At 41.1% G+C, this 19530-nt stretch overlaps 1 long non-coding RNA gene across 2 annotated transcripts in view; it reads right to left on the bottom strand.

The window, feature by feature from the left end:
• Positions 1-567: 567 nt before the first annotated feature.
• LOC132820692 (uncharacterized) overlaps positions 568-19530 on the bottom strand; it is a 56520-nt gene continuing 37557 nt past the window's right edge. Inside the window, exons 4-6 of one of the 2 annotated variants that reach the window (XR_009645229.1) lie at positions 14897-15019; positions 6942-7073; positions 568-1311 (exon numbers count right to left, since the gene is read on the bottom strand). This is a non-coding gene — a long non-coding RNA (uncharacterized LOC132820692). The remainder of the gene's footprint in view (positions 1312-6941; positions 7074-14896; positions 15020-19530) is intronic. The other variant, XR_009645230.1, reaches the window with a different exon arrangement.

Below are 19530 nucleotides of genomic sequence, written 5' to 3'. Positions count from 1 at the left end.
CCATCTTAGCGCAAGCCAAACAGAGATGCACGAGAATTCCTAGAAGCATGGCACTCCAACCAAATTATCAACAAACACATTGAGTTAGATCCCATTTACCACATCACCCGCCCCCCTTCGAGAAAAAGAACAGGAAATAGCATCACCACAGGAAATGACATCACAACAGGAAATGGCATCACCAACCCAAGGAAACCTAAATACAAATAAAAAATGGGCCATACCACCAGAGGCTCACTGATGATATTACCTAGTATGGTCATGAAATGTCTGAAAACGAACCTTCCAGCTCAGCGAGCAAACTTACATCCAGAATTACTCTGTTTTCATCTGTCCCAATGTAATTTGTCCGAAAAAATAATGCATTCTTTTCACACACTGGGCTTAGTCTTCAAAGGCAGTATTGAATGAGTCCAAGCTTTCCAAATAGTGGCGTGATGCCAGAAATATGTACCCTAACTCAAAAAGGACTGTTTCAAGCTCATCTCTTCAGGGGCATGTTCTTCTCTCCTCGCCACTGAAATAATTTCACAAAGGCCAGTATTCTATTTGAAGTTCACTCTTTATTTACAAGCTGAAAGTCCTTGACACAGATCAAGCACCCTTAGAGTCAGCTCTCAGTGTGTCAGGATGTCTGACACTCCTGCTTTTATCTACCAGCGAGGGCTCTCTGATTGGACCAGATTTACACCCCCAATCCGGAAACACATATCCTATGAGGTCCACTTGGCTGACCTCATTGCAATCATTACAACATATTTGCATAAGTAATGGCCAGATTTTGTAATCATTGGTGAAACAATTGCATTTGCCATTGACCTTGAAGCTGCCCACAAAGATCTAAAATCTCTGAACTGCAGACTTCATCCTTCCAACACAGGTTTAAATCTAGCACTAAATCAAGATGATTTCTAGACAGCTAGCAACAATTTTCAGATCACAAACCAGGAAGTAAAATATGCACTCATTACGATTCACTTTCCAATAGTAGAGCGGCATGGTGGCTCAGCGGTTAGTATTGCTGCCTCATACCCCTAGAGACCCAGGTTCGATTCCCGCCTCGGGCGACTGTCTGTGTGGAGTTTACATATTCTTCCTGTGTCTGCATGGGTTTCCTCCAGGTGTTCCGATTTCCTCCCACTGTCCAAAGATGTGCAGTTCAGGTGAATTGGTCATGTTAAATTGCCTATAGTGTTAGGTGCATTAGTCAGGGATAGGTCGATTACTCTTCAGATGGTTGGTGTGGAGTTGTGGGCCACATGGCTTCTTTCCACACTGTACAGAATGTAATCCAATCATTTATTCCATTCTCTGTAAAATGATTGAACATATATAATAGATTAAAGTAGAAACTAAAATATCAAACTTTTAAGATCATACTTTAAGAACCCTGTTGTATAAAGTGATAATTGAAAATTTTGGCATTCCACAAATAAAAATTTCACAATTTTAACAACATTTATGAACATTGTACGCTGTTGAAAGCCCACTATATCTTAAATAACAAAGTGTAACTTTTACTAAGAACTTTTACGGTGAGACTAATAAAAGAAAAGAGCACGTGTCATGATTTCTAATTGATTTTAGTCCTTGAGGAGCTCAATAGTGCTCATAAGAAGCATAGAATCATTGCCAGTAACTTCTGAATTTCAATGTTCATATGTGCAGACTTTAGAAGTTCCTTTCAGTTACAAAGGAATAATGATTGTGAATGCTCTAAATTCTGTCATTATTACTACCACAAAATATGGACCACTTTTTTTTGCAGCTTTTGTATTAAATGTTCAATTAGATTGTAGCCATACATGCATCTTCCCAAGACATACCCAATTGTCTACAGCAAGGTATATTTCACAACTGGAGAATTCTCAACTTCATAAAATGAAGGTTATTTAATATCTAATTTCTTGCAGCTTGTTGATGAAAGGATGTTCAAAAAAGCCATTCTGTTATGCCAGAATATTATTTATTCTATATAAATTGGAAAACTAATTCCCAACATTTTTTACTCTCAAGGCCAGCCCATGTGTATTAAAGATTTTATGGATGATCTGAACATAAATATGATCCATAAAATCATATGGTGCTTAAAACATTTCTATTATTACCTTTCTTTTACTTAGTCAATGTGAAACTTGAGGGCGTGTACGATGTATAGTCGTACTAACTATGCACAACAATTTTTGTCTTCGCATCAACTGGCTCTGAGGCCTGTGTCTTACCTTTCTGAAGATGGTCACCTCTGTATATCCAGAGAGTTCTGTGGTTCCTTGACATCGAGCGGCAGAAATTTGGCAGTGTTTTTGCACATGTTTTGGCAAATTGAGGATTCAATAACCATTTCCATTTGTAGAATACAAGGGAGGGGTATTGTGGTGACTCACAGTCTGGTACCTCTGCCTGCTGCTATCATTGTAGCATCATGCTGTTTGTGCCAAGGTTTGCTCCTTCTCATTTCAAAGTGCTATTCTCCTTTTATTTTGCTTTGCCTATATCAGTGTTCAGCTTAAGTGCTGGGATATCAAATCCAAGTTCAAAAAGTCATAGTTAATTTGGGAATTACAGATTTCACATATGCCTCATCGAGAATTCCTGAGTTTGAAGATGTACTTTTATAAATGACCATCCTTTCAGAACTGTGAAACCAGGGTGAACAGTACTTTTTAAGTAATATTTACAGGACCAAACAGTCTCATGATGGTTTGTAATCACTTTGTAGTGACGTAAGTTCAGACAGACTACAAAAGTAATAGATTTTTTATTCTTCACTCGTCACCAGCCACAACTACCAACCATACCTATTATGAATACCAAAAGAGGCCCCACTTCAACTTGCTGTTTTTTATTTTAGTTTACAGCTGCTAGTAAATGTAGGGATGTAAGAAATTGGAACAGGAGTAGGTTATTTGTACATTCAAGGCTACACCACTATTCAGAGTCACTAGGGAATGTAAGAATATAAGATACAATAGCAAGAATAGGACATTCTTCCACTTAAGTCTGTCGGGGGCTGATCTGCCCCAGACCTCAACTCCTTTCTCCTGCCAATGACTCTCACAGTCCTCAACTTCTTGATATTTCAATAATCGATCTATCTCCTTTTTAAATACTTTCTGTGATCTAGCCTCCACAATGCTCTAGAGCAGAGAATTTCAGACATCCACTTTATGAGAAAGAGCAGCATAGTGGTTCAGTGGTTAGCACTGCTGCCTCAGCGTGCAGAGACCTGGGTTCGATTCCAGCCTCAGGTGACTGTCTGAATGGAGTTTGCACATTTTCCTTGTGTCTACGTGGGTTTCCTCCAGGTGCTCCGGTTTCCTCCCACAGTCCAAGGATGTGTAGATTAGGTGAATTGGCCATGCTTAAATTGACCACAGTGTTCAGGGATGTGTAGGTTAGGTGCATTAGTTTGGGGTAAAATGTAGAGCAATAGGGTAGGGGAATGGGTCTGGGTGAGTTACTCTTCAGAGGATTGGTGTGGACTTGTTGGGCCAAATGGCCTGTTTCCACACTGTAGGGAGTCTATTCTATTAAAAGGAATTTCTTCACATCTCAGTTCAAAATGAAGGTCCCCTTAAATCTTCATTTTGTTCCTAGTGTAAGATTCCTAACTAGTGGAAATATCTTCCCAACATGGAGCTAACCCTAACTCTGACTTAACCCCTCAAAATCTTGTATATTTTAATAAGATCACCATTTATTCTTGTGAACTCTAATGACTAAAAGACTAACTCATTTAGCCATTCATGATAAGTCAAACTGCTCATTCCAGGAATCAGCCTCGTGAATATCTTCTGAACTGCCAGTATCTCCTTTCTTAAATATGGGACCAAAACTGAACATGTACTTCAAGTGCAGTCTTTCCAACAGCATGTACAGTTGCAACAAGGTTTCCCTATTTTTAAACTCCAACCCCCAGCCTCCCAGCAGTAAAGACCCATATTGTATTTGCCTTCCTAATTACCTGCTATACCTGTACGTTCACCTTTTGTGTTTCATGCACAAGAACACCCAAATCCCTCTACACTGCACTTTCTTGAGTCTCACTTAAATACTAATTTGCTTTTGAATCTTCCTACCAAAGTACTTGACCTCACATATTCCTGCATTAAACTCCGCTGCCAAGCTTTTGCCTATTTACTAAACCTAACTATATCCCCTTGCATATTCCTTATGTTCTCAGTACAACATTTACCTCCACCTACTTATCCATCATCAGCAAATTCGGATACACACTTCTGCCTTCTCCAAGTTATTAATATGCATAATAAATAACTAAGGCTTATTATCGATCCTTGTGGCATCTGTTAGTTATGTCTTTCGAACCTGAAAATGACCCATTAATCCTGACTGTCTTCTGCTAGTCCTCAATCCTTGCTAACACATTACTCCTGATAAAGTGAGCTCCTATCTTGCGCATTAACCTTTTACGTGACACTTTATCAAAGGCCTCCTGGACTTCCAAATACCAATCCAAACCCAAAATATATCAATTCCTCTTTACCAACTCTGCTTGTTATATCCTCAAAGAACTGGAGCAAATTTGTCAAACCTGACAGGTTAATCCACTTGATTGCATTAGCTTTTCTATCAATTTCTTCCTCAAGAATGGACTCTAGCATATTCCCAATGACAGACCATAGGCTAACTGTTCTATAATTTCCTGCTTTCTGTCCTCCTGCCTTCTTGAACCGGGCTATCATATTAGCGGCTTCCAGCGAGGTTTCAGTGGTTTCCAGTTTCCTGGATTCCAGCGAGTTCTGGAATATTTCAACCAATGCCTCCAGTAACTCTGCAGCCACTTCCTTTGAAAACCTTGAAAATGCATCAGGTCCTGGTGACTAGTCTGCGTTCGATCTCATGGTTTGTCAAATACTTTGCCCCTGATGATAGACTGTTACAAAACCTTTTCTTCCATTAGAACCTTACTTATTTGGTATCTTTGGGATATGTAAAGAATACTCTAGCATTAAGGCTGATGCAACATATTGTTTCAATGACCTGCCATTTCCTGTTATCAATTTCCCAGTCTCATCCTGCAAGGCCCACACATTCACTTTAGTTACTCTCTTTTTGTATACTCACAGATGCCCTTCATGTTTGTTTATATATTTCTCGCCAATTTGCTTTATGATCAATTTTCTCCATTTTTATTGGCTTTATAGCCATACACTGTTGGTTCCTAAAAAAAACCCAATTCCTCTGGTCTACCACTAGTTTTCACCACTTTGTGTGGTTTAGTTTTTAATTGGATATGCTCTTTAATTGCCCCTGTTAACCATGGATGGTTCATCCTTCTCATCAAGTCCTTCTTTTTGACCAGAATAAATTTTTGATGAGTGTTAAAAATATCTGGTTAAATGTCTGCCACTGCTCATCTACTGACACTTCCCTTAGTTTATTTTCCCAGCCTAGGTACAGGTAGCTCTCCTATAATGCTGTAGTTATGTTCCCTTGCAACGCCATGTTATAGAAAAACGTGCAATAGAAATAATGGGGCCCATGGGAAAAACAGGGTTAGGGCAAATCACAAACACTATCAATAAAAATCAAAACAAAAGTAATAGTTAGCCGAACTCAAACAATTACAACAGTCTAAGTAAATTTTGACCTGTTGTAACTCATCTGTTGTATGGTGCTGTATAGTGCAATTCATCAGAATCTTCAACCAATTACACTCGATTGACATCTGTATCTGCTGGCTGCACTACATTCCAGCCAGTCTTCTGATCCCATCCAATTGTAATACTACACAATTTAGATCCCAGAATGAAACCTGCCTTGATAGATCAAGCACTGAATTTTAACTTCTTTTGTTGAGTGTCAGTTCCTTTAAGTTTTTCGGAGAGTTTCATATTGTGATGCTTGGGGAGATCTATCATCTTACTTTATAAAGCCTGCCTGATTTATTACCATTTAGTGCCCCTCTCACACATTCTAGCACCATCATACTGTGTGCCACTTTTAAAACTCACCACTTCCTGGATATCTCAGAATTGACCAATATCCGTGGTGCAGCACCATCTTTAAAAATACATTGCGCCCCCAAACAAAAGCTGTCATTCTGGAGCTCCCTGCATGGTTCCTGACATTGGCCCCGGATGTGGCAGACAATAGAAAATTGATGCCTTTCTTTGTGGGCAGGGACATGGAGATGCTGCTTATGAGGATGGGTGATGCAGAGGCAGGATGTCCTTTTCTCCCAGGCCAAAAGAGAATGCCATTCTATTGGAATCATGCCAACCTGGACCAGAGTTACTGTCCTGCCCAGTGCAGTCTCAACCAACTGAAGGAATGTACAGAATGTAGGAAGATCAATGACCTTCTCCACTGTGGCAGTGAAAGTGCCACCATCTTCTCATTGATACTCACACTCACTCTCTGCTACTTGACCCACCATTCCTTGCAAAATCTCCTCCACTCACTCTTATCCTCGCTTACATCTGACCCTGACTAACCCTGAATCTCTTTTGCATAGCCTACTCATCTACGCAGGACATCTCCCCACATGCACCAAACGTAACAGTGTGCCCCCCACCTTTCTCGCCCTCACCTATTATGTGCAGAGTTTCCTGACCCTGACCACCCTGAGCAGTTGACTGACCATGTCCAAGCCCCTGTAGTGGTATTTTTTTGCAGTTGGTTACTATAGTAATTAGTCACTGAAACAGATTCACATGTGTCTGCAGATACGCTTTAACATCTAATCATATTTTTTAAACAAGAGAGAAAAAAAACTCAATACAAACAACAAAGCCAAGTTTCAAACTGCTCCTCAACACTGTCCTTTCACTGTTAATCAAGTCCAGTGAAATTTTACTCTTATCTCAACTCTTTTAAGTTTTTTAGTTGACAGATTGCTCCCAGCTTCTTGACCTCAGGCTATAGAGGCACTTTTATGATGCTTTTCCAAGTCCACTAAAACAAACATTTCACAATACCTTTCACAAAGCTCTTCACAAGAATGCACATGAGTCAACTGAGCATGTGATGGCGACGCGGAGTCCAGTCTTCCAAGCACCACTACATCCAGTGACGAGGACAAGAATCGCATAACAGCAATCAGGAGTTCACTTTATTAAAAAAAAGGCAGCAATTCACAAATCTTATTACAAATTGCTTTTAATAAATACATGTTACAGGAGAACTGTATTTATCTGTAATTACCCTTATTTGGGCTGACGACACGGGTTTGAGATTCAATTTGCTCTCCCTCAAACTGAAGATGTAATTCTATCATGTTGCGATTGCTACACCATTAAAAAATTCTTAACTACATGATCTCTTATTAATCTTGCCTCTATTCACATTCTTAGATCTAAAGTAGCCTGTTCCTGGGTAAGTTATACAACATGCTGTTCTAAAATCAAACCCTGATCTCAATGTATTTCTCCTGCACCAATCTTTAAGCATTCATTTCCTTCTCAATTTATGTTTACCCTATGCTATTTGCACATGGCTCATGTAGTAATCCTGAGATGTTACCTTTTGTGGTTCTGCTTTTTAATTTAGCACAAACTGCTTGTAATCCCTCAGCATAACCTCTTTCCTAGTCCTGCTAATGCAATTAGTATCTTTGTGGATTCTTCCCCTCCCACTACAAGTTCCTCTCTAGCCCAGAAGAGATGTCCTGGATCATAGTGCTTTGATCAATTTGCACATCCTCCCTGCAAACTGTGTCCTCATCCACACCAGGACTAAGACCTCATGCCTGTTGGACAATAGCACTAGCTGAGTTCTCTCCAAAGTTAAATTCTGGATCCCAATTTCTGCCTCACTCACAGCCATATCCTCCTGTCTCTGACCATGGATCAAATGTGATGTAATTAATCCAAGGGGTGTCTCTCCTGAAATATAGTACTGTATTCAAATAATTTCCCCCTCCTTGATGTGATGAAAAGAATACTGTTCAGAGTTGCTCTTCACCTCTGAGCTGAAGTTCCTTGGGCAGCTAACAATTGCATCAGATTTGTTCACCTTAGATCAGACAGGCATCAACCAACTCCCCTATGTGACAACTGAAACACATTGCTTGCCCAACCTTCCGATAAATTAATCTATTTAGTTAATTGAATGTTAAAAATTTTAAAAGTTAATTTCCTAACTGTATTCTTCTGTAACAACACCCCCTGATTTAAATCACTTGATTTAAAATAAAAGATACATGGAAGCAATACCTATTAATCAACTACCAGTTTTCCTATGACATCACACTTGGATCTGACACATAGAAAAGGTTTGAAGGGGCCGTCTGCTGCCGGTTTTTATTTCCTGCCACAGCTGTTCTTCTCAAACAGGTCCACCTTCCTAGTCTGTATCACAAGTGATGCTGACCTGCTGCACACACCTCCCAGACTCAGGAAGGCTGCCAACTTGGCTCGTTCTCAGATCAGAAATAAAATAAAGATATGAATATGAGATCCAGTAGTTAATTTCTGCAGAATCTGTGCATTGAAATCCCTGATGGAATATTCAGAATGGTAATCAGCTTTTCCAGACCTTCCCTGCCTTCCCATAAATATAAGGGCCAATGCTGCTTTCTTTCAGGACAGGAAATTCTACCAACTCAAAAGGCAAAAAACTGAACAAATACTGATTGTGAAACAAAGCAAGACTCTTTGATTGGCATATTACTATTGCAAACACATTAACAGAGTGAGAAATTATAGGAATTATAGAAACTAAAGGAAATATAACTTTCGCTCTCTGTGCAATTATTCAATGCTTCATGAATTGTATTTTAAATAGGAGGCACACAGCATCATACAAAAGGGCTAATCAGAGCCAAGGTGAAGCAATCCTGCAGTCGTTGGTCTGAGGCAGACAGCAGTTGGCGTCTTCCCAACCTCCGCATGGAGATATATGTATCTGATCTATCTTTTGTTCAGAATACTTTAGCTATAGCTATTAATTTAACCTGGGGCAGTGTTTGTAGAGGAATAAGATGGTGTTATTTTCTGGGTCTGTAGATTGTGAAGGAGCAAAAATGGCCTTTGCAGTGATATGTACTTCTTGTCAGATGTAAGAGTTTAAAGAGAGTTTAAGGGTTACTGAGCATTATAAGGTTGATAAGTCCCCGGGGCCTGATGGTCTACATCCCAGGGAACTGAAGGAGGTGGCTCGAGAAATCGTGGATGCGTTGGTAATTATTTTCCAGAGTTCAATAGATTTGGGAGCAGTTCCTACGGATTGGAGGGTGGCTAATGTTGTACCACTTTTTAAGAAAGGTGGGAGAGAGAAAGCAGGAAATTATAGACCAGTTAGTCTGACCTCAGTGGTGGGAAAGATGCTGGAGTCTATTATAAAGGATGAAATTATGACACATCTGGATAGTAGTAACAGGATAGGTCAGAGTCAGCATGGATTTATGAAGGGGACATCATGCTTGACTAATCTTCTGGAATTTTTTGAGGATGTAACTCTGAAGATGGACGAGGCATGTACAGGTACACTACATCATAGTGCTTTGATCAGTTTGCACATCCTCCCTGCAAACTGTGTCCTCATCCACAGATGTAGTGTACCTGGACTTTCAGAAAGCTTTTGATCAAGTCCCACACAGGAGGTTAGTGAGCAAAATTAGGGCGCATGGTATTGGGGGCAAAGTACTAATTTGGATTGAAAGTTGGTTGGCTGATAGGAAACAAAGAGTAGTGATAAACGGCTCCATTTCAGAATGGCAGGCAGTGATCAGTGGGGTACCGCAGGGATCAGTGCTGGGACCGCAGCTTTTTACAATATATGTTAATGATATAGAAGATGGTATTAGTAATAACATTAGCAAATTTGCTGATGATACTAAGCTGGGTGGAAGGGTGAAATGTGAGGAGGATGTTAGGAGATTACAGGGTGACCTGGACAGGTTAGGTGAGTGGTCAGATGCATGGCAGTTGCAGTTTAATGTGGATAAATGTATGGTTATCCACTTTGGTGGCAAGAACAGGAAGGCAGATTACTACCTAAATGGAATCAATTTAGGTAAAGGGGCAGTACAACGAGATCTGGGTGTTCTTGTACACCAGCCAATGAAGATAAGCATGCAGGTACAGCAGGTAGTGAAGAAGGCTATAGTATGCTGGCCTTCATAACAAGAGGGATTGGGTATAGAAGCAAAGAGGTTCTTCTGCAGCTGTACAGGGCCCTGGTGAGACCACACCTCGAGTACTGTGTGCAGTTCTGGTCTCCAAATTTGAGGAAAGACATTCTGGCTATTGAGAGAGTGCAGCGTAGGTTCACGAGGTCAATTCCTGGAATGGCGGGACTACCTTATCCTGAAAGACTGGAGCGACTGGGCTTGTATACCCTTGAGTTTAGAAGATGGAGAGGGGATTGAGACATAAGATTATTAAAGGATTGGACACTGTGGAGGCAGGACACATGTTTCCACTGATGGGTGAGTGCCGAACCAGAGGACACAACTTAAAAATATGGGATAGACCATTTAGGACAGAGATGAGGAGAAACTTCTTCACCCAGAGAATGGTTGCTATGTGGAATGCTCCGCCCCAGAAGGCCGTGGAAGCCCAGTCTCTGGATTCATTAAGAAAGAGTTGGATAGAGCTCTCAAGGATAGTGGAATCAAGGGTTATGGAGATAAGGTAGGAACAGGATACTGATTAAGGATGATCAGCCATGATCATATTGAATGGTGGTGCAGGCTCGAAGGGCAGAATGGCCTACTCCTGCACCTATTGTCTATTGTCTATATCTGCCATAAATGCTGTTGGATGCGAATCTTATCAGATCGAGTGGATGGTTGGAGAGACAGACAGAAGCGATGAGGAATTTGCAGCAGCAACAGTATGTGATGGATGGCAGATATAGGAAGGGGGGAAAGTCTCAGATACAGTCACATAGATGGGTTAACTGCAGGAAGGGTAAGAGAGGTAGTCAGCTAGTGCAGGAGTCTTTTGTGCATATTCCCATTTCAAACAGGTATGCTGTCTTGGAAAATGTAGGGATGATGGATTCTCAGGGGAACGTAGCACGAACAATCGAGTTTCTGGTGTTGAGACTGGCTCTAATGCAACGAGGTGTATGTCAGCTTCCAAGAGATCAATAGTGTTAGGGGATTCTGTAGTCAGAGGTACAGACAGACGTTTCTGTGGCCCGCAGAGAAAAAGCAGAATGGTATGTTATTTCCCTGGTGCCAGGATCAAGGACGTCTCAGAGAGGGTGCAGAATGTTCTCACGGGGGAGAGGGGCCAGCAGGAGGTCATTTTTCACACTGGAACCAATGACATTGGAAGGGAAAAAGTTGAGACTCTGAAGGGAGATTACAGAGAGTTAGGCAGAAATTTAAAAAGGAGGTCCTCAAGGGTAGTAATATCTGGATTACTCCCAGTGCTATGAGCTAGTGAGGGCAGAAATAGGAGGACAGAGCAGATGAATGCATGGCTGAGGAGCTGATGTATGAGAGAAGGATTCACATTTTTGAATCAATGGACTCTCTTTTGGGGTAGAAGTGACCTGTACAAGGAGGACGGATTGTACCTAAATTGGAAGGGGACTAATTTACTGGCAGGGAAATTTACTAGAACTGCTTGGGAGGATTTAAACTAGTAAGGTGGGGGGTGGGACCCAGGGAGATAGTGAGGAAAGAGATTAATCTGAGATGGGTACAATTGAGAACAGCAGTGACTCAGTCAGGGCAGGCAGGGACAAGGTAGGACTAATAAATTGAACTGCATTTATTTCAATGCAAGGGGCCTAACAAGGAAGGCAGATGAACTCAGGGCATGGTTAGGAACATGGGACTGGGATATCATAGCAATTACAGAAATATGGCTCAGGGATGGGCAGGACTGGCAGCTTAATGTTCCAGAATACAATTGCTACAGGAAGGATAGAAAGGGAGGAAAGAGAGGAGGGGGAGTGGAATTTTTGATCAGGGATAGCATTCCAGCTGTGCTGAGGGAAGATATTCCTGGAAATACTTCCAGGGAGGTTATTTGGGTGGAACCAAGAAATGAGAAAGGGATGATCACCTTATTTGGATTGTATTATAGACCCCCAATAGCCAGAGGGAAATTGAGAAAATACTTTGCAAGGACATCTCAGCTATCTGTAAGAAAAATAGGGTAGTTATGGCAGGGGATTTTAACTTTCCAAACATCAACTGGGACTGCCATAGTGTTAAAGGTTTAGATGGAGAGGAATTTCTTAAGTGTGTAATGGACAATTTTCTGATTCAATATGTGGATGTACCTACTAAAGAAGGTGCAAAACTTGACCTACTCTTGGGAAATAAGGCAGGGCAGGTGACTGAGGTGTCAGTGGGGGAGCACTTTGGGGCCAGCGACCATAATTCTATTCATTTTAAAATAGTGATGGAAAAGGATAGACCAGATCTAAAAGCTGAAGTTCTAAATTGGAGAAAGGCCAATTTTGACAGTATGAGGCAAGAACTTTCAAAAGCTGATTGGAGACAGATGTTCACAGGTAAAGGGACAGCTGGAAAATGGGAAGCCTTCAGAAATGAGATAACAAGAATCCAGAGAAAGTATATTCCTGTCAGGGTGAAAGGGAAGGCAGGTAGGTATAGGGAATGCTGGATGACTAAAGAAATTGAGGGTTTGGTTAAGAAAAAGAAGGAAGTATATGTCAGGTATAGACAGGATAGATCGAGTAAATCCTTAGAAGAGTATAAAAAAAGTAGGAGTATACTTAAGAGGGAAATCAGGAGGGCAAAATGGGGACATGAGATAGTGTTGGCAAATAGAATTAAGGAGAATCCAAAGGGCTTTTACAAATATATTAAGGACAAAAGGGTAACTCGGGAGAGAATAGGGCCCCTCAAAGATCAGCAAGACAGCCCTTGTGTGGAGCCACAGAAAATGGGGGAGATACTAGATGAATATTTTGCATCAGTATTTACTGTGGAAAAGGATATGGAAGATATAGACTGCAGGGAAATAGATGGTGACATCTTGCAAAATGTCCAGATTACAGAGGAGAAAGTGCTGGATGTCTTGAAACGGTTAAAGGGGGATAAATCGCCAGGACCTGATCAGGTGTACCCGAGAACTCTGTGGAAGCTAGAGAAGTGATTGCTGAGCCTCTTGCTGAGATACTTGCATCATCGATAGTCACAGGTGAGGTGCCGGAAGACTGGAGGTTGGCAAACGTGGTGCCACTGTTTAAGAAGGGTGGTTAAGGCAAGCCAGGGAACTATAGACTGGTGAGCCTGACCTCAGTGGTGGGCACGTTGTTGGAAGGAATCCTGAGGGACAGGATGTACATGTATTTGGAAAGGCAAGGACTGATTCTGGATAGTCAACATGGCTTTGTGCATGGGAAATCATGTCTCACAAACTTGATTGAGTTTTTTGAAGAAGTAACAAAGAAGATTTATGAGGATAGAGCAGTAGATGTGATCTATATGGACTTCAGCAAGGCGTTTGACAAGGTTCCCCATGGGAGAATGATTAACAAGGTTAGATCCCATGGAATACAGGGAGAACTAGCCACTTGGATACAGAATTGGCTCAAATGTAGAAGACAGAGGGTGGTGGTGGCGGGTTGTTTTTCAGACTGGAGGCCTGTGACCAGTGGAGTGCCACAAGGATCGGTGCTGGGCCTTCTACTTGTTGTCATTTACATAAATAATTTGGATGCAAGCATAAGAGGTACAGTTAGTAAGTTTGCAGATGACACCAAAATTGGAGGTGTAGTGGACAGCGAAGAGGGTTACCTCAGATTACAACAGGATCTGAACCAGATGGGCCAATGGGCTGAGAAGTGGCAGATGGAGCTTAATTCAGATAAATGAGAAGTGCTGCATTTTGGGAAAGCAAATCTTAACAGGACTTATACACTTAAAGGTAAGGTCCTAGGGAGTGTTGCTGAACAAAGAGACCTTGGAGTGCAGGTTCATAGCTCCTTGAAAGTGGAGTTGCAGGTAGATAGGATAGTGAAGAAGGTGTTTGGTATGGTTTCCTTTATTGGTCAGAGTATTGAGTACATGAGTTGGGAGGCCATGTTGCAGCTATACAGGACATTGGTTCGGCCACAGTTGGAATATTGCATGCAATTCTGGTCTCCTTCCTATCGGAAAGATGTTGTGAAACTTGAAAGGGTTCAGAAAAGATTTACAAGGATGTTGCCAGGGTCAGAGGATTTGAGCTATAGGAAGAGGCTGATTAGGCTTGGGTTGTTTTCCTTGGAGCATCGGAGGCTGAAGGGTGACCTTATTATGACCTTTTCAAAATTATGAGGGGCATAGATAGGATAAATAGACAAAGTCTTTTTCCTGGGGTCGGGGAGTCCAGAACTAGAGGGCATAGGTTTAGGGTGAGAGGGGAAAGATATAAAAGAGACCTAAGGGGCAACTTTTTCACGCAGAGGGTGGTACATGTGTGGAATGAGCTGCCAGAGGATGTGGTGGAGGCTGGTACAATTGCAACATTTAAGAGGTATTTGGGTATATGAATAGGAAGGGTTTGGTGGGACATGGGCTGGGTGCTGGCAGGTGGGACTAGATTGGGTTGGGATATCTGGTCGGCATGGACAGGTTGGACCGAAGCGTCTGTTTCCATGCTGTACATCTCTATGACTCAATGACTTTATATGCTTCTGCATTTATGTAACCAGTATATAGTTTTTACTATATAATAAACGTAATCTCATTAACAAAGACAAATAACTCCTCTGCTGAGATTTATTTCTGATTCATCCTTCACAACAAATCAGAAGACCCCTAGATTAGCATATGCAGAAGGCTTATTGGCAATGTTCTGCCTAAAGTACCCAGGATTTATCGTCACAATGATAGCATAATAAACATTGATATAGCTTTGACCTGTGTCGTTTAGAAAATGACAGCTCGAAGAATCTAAACAAAAAGGAACAGAGAAAATTTGGCAGAAAGTGAGCTATTACTTTAAAAGACACAAACCTTTAAGAAAGAACCAACAAGTCAGTCAATAGCTGGAAGTGTTTATACAGACAATAATCAGCACAGGTGCACGAAAACTGAAACAGCTAATGGTTGTTCTCTGAGGTGAAAAGGCAACAAGACCTGTGGAAAAAACACCAAAAACATGAATGTGGGTGACAGAAAGTCATAACTGGGCAATAAGGAACTGGATCATAGTCGCAGTCTAATAGAGTTGCAATGAAGTTCTGCTCCAGCTGGAAATCAGATCTTCAGGGAAAAGGGTAGAAAACCTGTAATTTTAGATTAGATTAGATTTACAGTGTGGAAACAGGCCCTTCGGCCCAACAAGTCCACACCGACCCGCCGAAGCGCAACCCACCCATACCCCTAACCTAACACTACGGGCAATTTAGCTTGGCCAATTCACCTGACCCGCACATCTTTGGACTGTGGGAGGAAACCGGAGCACCCGGAGGAAACCCACGCAGACACGGGGAGAACGTGCAAACTCCACACAGTCAGTCGCCTGAGTCGGGAATTGAACCCGGGTCTACAGGCGCTGTGAGGCAGCAGTGCTAACCACTGTGCCACCGTGCCGCCCCTAATCTCGGCTGTGAAACAAAAGAGAGGAGAGAAGGAATACTTTAAATTGAACATTGCTACAGTCATGAACTTCCTAGCGGATTCAACAGAGATGTTACTAACATAACACACTAGAATTAATGCAGATAACAGTTGCTGAAAAACAACTGTTTCAAATTGAATTCCAAATGTTGCGACACGGGGTAAACCCTCCTACTTAATTTAAACCAGCAAACCAGAAAAGATTTATCCCATGTAGTAATCTGTGAAAATTCGAGGCCAAGAACTATTTAAAGTAAAAATTAACAACTTTATTTTTTAAAGTATAACGGAGAACAATTAACTAACAACTATTTGCAACTACTTCCTCTAACCTATTTTTTTACTTTCTCTTCTATAATACTAGTCCAATAAAACCCCCAATTAAGATCTTTCAAAATTCAAATTTTCAAAACCAGCCAGATGTTGAATCTTCTCTTTATAGCTTCCTCTATGTTATTTTCTTCTTCTTAGGTTTTCTGTTTCACAGGTTACTGATCAATAAAGGTATCTTGAAGAGAGCTACATTTTTTGGTAGACTGTACATGTTGGTGGCTTGGCAGCTATCCTCCCAACTGGTCAATTTTCCCCGGTATTATATCTCCAAAGCATTGGATTGTATCACTGGCTTTTAAGATTGTCAATATATTAAATTCAAACTTGATTGGAGTTTGTTATTTTTTGGGGTATAATTTAAACTGATTGGCTTAACTCAAATTTGTTTTGTCATCTTCAGGCAACCAGCTAATTGAATTGTTCGACGAAATGTTACATTGAATCTTGTTCAGAATATTTGGTGCTGTGTCAGGTAGTTCTGCTAGCTTTTAACTCTCTTAAAGGAACAGTACACCCATATCTTCATAACATCTCCCCCGAAGAAAAAAATGAACACACCATAATGAAAAGATGGCTTCATAGTTTTTCTATTCTTTAAACACATTTCCCTAACATACAGATAACTTTAATCTAAGTTCACCTTAACTTCTTCCCACATAACTGTTTACATGTATATAACATTAAACAAAGACAAATCTTATCTAAACTCTGAGTTAATCCGTGACAATGTACCTGCGAGTACATTCTTACGAACCACAACATGTGCAATTTTTAAATTAAAAGTTGACAACATGAGACTCCAACAAAATAGCCTCATATTCTTGTCTTTAAAGCATTCTAAGAATGTAAGCGGATTGTGATCTGTGTGGACAACCGTCTCCGACACATTGTTCATGGCATACACTTTACAATGTTGTAAGGCCAGTACCAAACTCAACAGCTCTTTTTCGATCGTGGAGTATTTCCTTTGGCAGATATTGATCTTCTTCGAAAACTAACCAACTGGCAGTTCAATCTCATCCTCATCTTTCTGTCAGAGCACAGCTCCAACTCCAATGTCACTAGCATCAATGGTGACATTAAAAGGTTTTGAAAAGTTTGGTGTAGCCAAAACTGGCTTTCAAATGGTTGAATGCCTCTTGACATGGGTCTGTTCACCGAAACTGTGTTCTTCTTCAGCAAATCGGTTAACAGTGCCACGAAACTGCTGAAGTTTGGAACAAATGTCTGATAGAATCCACTGAGACCTAAGAATCAAAGCATCTCTTCCTTCGAGGTTGGTCATAGAAATTCCTCAAAGGCTTTGTGTTCCGTGGGGTCAACCTTCTGTGACCGATGTTATGTCTCAAGAACGTCACCTCTTCTTTTGTGAATTCAGTTTTATTTAACTTTATCACCAGTTTTGCTTCTTACAGATGTTCAAACTGTACCATGTGATCTTTCCAGGATTTACTAAAGTCCTACATCGTCCTGCATTTGGACTACGTACACTGCACAGTTTGTTAACTCAGCCACAACTCTGCTCATGAGTCTTTGGAATGTGACGGGTGCGTTCTTCATTTCAAAGGGCATCACTTTAAACTGATGTAGCCCATTTGGGGTTACAAATGCAGAGATTTCTTTCACCAACTCTGACAAAGGTACCTGCCAGTAACCACGCATTAAGTCCAACTTGGTGATGTAACTGGCTTGTTCGACTTTCTTGATGCAGTTTTCCAATCTAGGAACTGGATATGACTCAGACTTTGCAACAGTGTTGACCTTCCGATGATCCACGCAGAATCCCATCTGGTTTGAGAACTAAGACGATTGGCGAACTCTACTCGCTCTGGCTTGGTTCGATAATGTCCTCATCGAGCATGGCCACCACCTCCATTTGGACCTATCTGGCTTTGAAAGAATTAAGTCGATAGAGGTGTTATTTTATTGGAGCAGCATTCCCTACGTCTACTTCATGTACAACAGCATTAGTCCTCCCCATCTGATTCTTACATATGTACTTGTACTGCTGTACCAAAGCTTTCAAATGTGTCTTCTGCTCCCAAGACAGACAGCTAATTAACCTATCCCACTCCTCAAGGACTTCTTCATTTTTTAAATCTATTTTTGATGCACATCAAAATCCACATCATCTAGATTTGATTCCTCACTCTGTGGAGCGGTAACTAACATATGTTTCTCCAGTTCTTTCTCTCTAGTACAAAATGGTTTCAGCATGTTCACATGACGTATCCCATACTTCTTTTTTCTATTTTTCATCTTTACTAGATAGTTCACCTGACTCAACTTTTTCTCAATTTGATAGGGACCACTAAACCTGGCTTTGAAGGGATCTCTTATCACTGGTAAGAGTAGTAACACATCATTTCCGTGGGAAACGTCAGAGTCTCAGAGCTTTTATCTGCCACTTGTTTCATTCTATACTGTGCCCTCTTTAGGTGCTGTTTAGCTAACTCACCAACTCAATTTAGTCTCTCCCTTACCTCTGATATATAACTTTCGTGTGAGATCTCCGACATTGGTCCTGTCGATTTTTCTTTAATTTCAAAGGACCTATCACTTTCTGCCCGAATATTAACTCGAAAGGAGTGAACTGAAGAGATCCATTTGGGGCATCTCTAATGGCAAACAATATGAATGGGATACCTTTATCCCAATCATTCGGTTAATCCTGACAGTATGCTCTCAATATTCTCTTCAAGGTCTGACGCAACCATTCTAAAGCTCCCTGGGATTCAGGGTGATACGCACAGGATTTAAAGTGCTGTATACCTAAACTATCCATAGCCTCCTTAAACAGCCTAGCAGTAAAGTTTGACCGTTGGTCTGACTGAATCTCTCTGGGTAACCCATACCATGTGAAGAAAGCTACTAATTCCTCTACCACCTTTTTTGCCTTGATACTCCATAATGGAATTGCCTCCGGTAATCTGGTTGACACATCCATTATGGTTAACAAATACTGTTTCTACCTTCAGTTCTCAGGAGGGGATTACACAATCAATTATAACCTGCATGAAAGGTTCTTCAAATGTGTGAATTGGCAACAAAGGTGCTGGCTTTATTACTGCCTGTGGCTTACTTAGGGATGGCATGTTAACCACATCCTTGTGCATTCCAGGAGAATAAAAATGTTTTTGTACCTTAGTCTGAGTCTTTTGTACCCCTAGGTAACCTCCTACAGGTAGTTCATGTGCATCCGTAACACCTCATGTCTGTATACTATCAGAAACACAATCTGGTGCACTTCAGCCCATTTCTCCCCTGCACTAACTTGCCGTGGTTTCCATTTCCGTCTTAGGATTCTATCCTTCAGATAATAAACCTCCAGAATATTCTCTGCCTCCTTTTCAGAGTACACATCCACATGGACATCTTTTATCGTCGTGTCTTGCTGTTGCGAGTCTCTTAGCCTTTCAGGACTAAGCACTTCTGTCTGTCCCTCTGCCTGTTCAGGTTTTTCCTGCACCATTACATCAAACAGGGTGTCCGCTAACTGAACTCCAACTACTTCATCTTTTTCTTTACTTTTCACTTCGTGCTGTGACTTATGATAGTGGGATCTGGTTACCACATGGTCTTGGAAAATACCAGGACATTCTGGTTTAACTCATCAGTTTCTTGTCTTCAAGGGGTGTCACTCCCACCTTGGATCCTGCCAAATTATTCCCAAGAGCAAACTGAGTTCCTGGAAG

Source organism: Hemiscyllium ocellatum, chromosome 12 (assembly GCF_020745735.1).
Source record: "Hemiscyllium ocellatum isolate sHemOce1 chromosome 12, sHemOce1.pat.X.cur, whole genome shotgun sequence".
NCBI lineage: Eukaryota > Metazoa > Chordata > Chondrichthyes > Orectolobiformes > Hemiscylliidae > Hemiscyllium > Hemiscyllium ocellatum.
Note: the sequence above shows the minus strand (reverse complement) of the source record. Positions and strands in the feature narration are given on the sequence as shown.